The following is a 1,791-nucleotide window of genomic DNA, read 5'->3' as shown; positions in this document are numbered from 1 at the left end:
ATTTTTAAATGATTTCATTATGAAATTTTTTTTTTAAGATTTTATTTATTTATTTGACAGAGAGAGAGACAGCCAGCGAGAGAGGGAACACAAGCAGGGGGAGTGGGAGAGGAAGAAGCAGGCTCCCAGCGGAGGAGCCTGACGTGGGCTCGATCCCGTAACGCCGGGATCACGCCCTGAGCCGAAGGCAGACGCTTAACCACTGTGCCACCCAGGCGCCCCTCATTATGAAATTTTTGATGCAAGAGTACGGGAAACGAAATATATGAAATCAGTCTGTTGTGTTATTTAAACGTTTTCCTTTCTAGAGCACAAAGAGGCTATTGCATCTGTTCAGCACAGAGAAAGCATTTGTCCAGTTTTGCCTTCGTGGGCTCATAGTTTCAATGAACCCATGGAGAAGCTGTTGTTTTTGAGAATGATGTATTCTTAACACAGCTATTCACACTGCTTATGTCTGAATAAGTACATACAATTTATTTAATCTTTCTGTATTTCCTCGATAGAGACTGGCCCAATTTTGTATTGAGACCACCTCCAGCTACTTAGGAAAGTAATTAGCATTAACCGGAGATTCTTTTTTTTTTTTTAACAGGAGATTCTAATATAGACATTATTTAAGAAATTGATCCTCATTTGTCTGATATATATTTATAGATGTAAAGAACCAATGGCTTTAAAATCTAATTTCAGTGTCACCATTATTAATTTATTGATATTCAAATGATCTCTTACTCACTTCGTAGGAAGTAGATGTTTGAACTTTAAAAAATCAACTTATCACTTCCCACTGCCCCCAAGACAGTTCCCTGACAACATTTTTTTTCCACTGGAAATCAAGTCTTAAAATCAAGTCATATAGATTTTTTTTATATGTGTCTATACGTTATACACATATTTCATATGTATTATATGTAATTATATACTGACTTTTTAGCAAGTTGCTAATGACTCTCTTTCTGAAGCTTCTAGGCAAAATAGAAAGCTTGTAGATGCTACTGGAATATTAATTTTAAATAACTTTGTGGCCAGAAAGTCTGGTCTGGTCGTGGTTTGAGCTGCCTCTTCAAATATACTGCGGCTGGCTCAGCGTCTGCTGCTGCTGTCAGCCAGACAGTTACCTTCACGTGTGGGGGACGTTGTGGGTTTTCTGTCCCTCAAGCCTTCATTTGCACCATTGTGCACCGTTAGTGAAGTTGAGGCATTAGCTGTTCAGCTGTTCAACATACGGTCTGATAAGAAAAACCATAGGGAATGATTTTAAATGACATTTCCTCTGTTTAAACTGAAATGGTGTGATTAGATATTCTCAAGCTCTTTGATGACACTTAAAAGTAGTATGTGCATCTGAGGGACATCTTTGAGTTTGCAACTGCAAGCTGCATCGTGTGATTCATCGCAGCAAAAAGCAGCAGCCAGCCCGGCTTTTACTTGCCGTTTTGCACTTGACAGTTTACAAAAGAGGGTCAGGTTTGCTTCCTCAGTTAACACATTCCAAGGACCGTGAACAGATGTTGTGTGTTCTTCTGCATGCCTTATGAGCTAAAGTAAGTCATTTTAATTGGATTTACCGTTGCAGATGCTGTGTAATTCAAAATTAGTTTTTCTGAACGCAAGAAGAGATGCATAGCCACGACATAGGGGATCTGGCATTTAGTCCTATGTCTACATGGATATTGTGAGTTCTGACATCAGTGGGTCATCTTGTCTACTTTTATAGCTTATGATTTAAATAGCTGCTCTTGAAAGGCCTGAAGTTATAATAAAAATTTTAAAAGTGGCTAATGTTAG

This window comes from Ursus maritimus (assembly GCF_017311325.1).
Source record: "Ursus maritimus isolate PB19 chromosome X unlocalized genomic scaffold, ASM1731132v1 scaffold_X1, whole genome shotgun sequence".
Taxonomy (NCBI): Eukaryota; Metazoa; Chordata; class Mammalia; order Carnivora; family Ursidae; genus Ursus; species Ursus maritimus.
The sequence above is the reverse complement of the archived record's forward strand: the minus strand, read 5'-3'. Positions refer to the sequence as shown.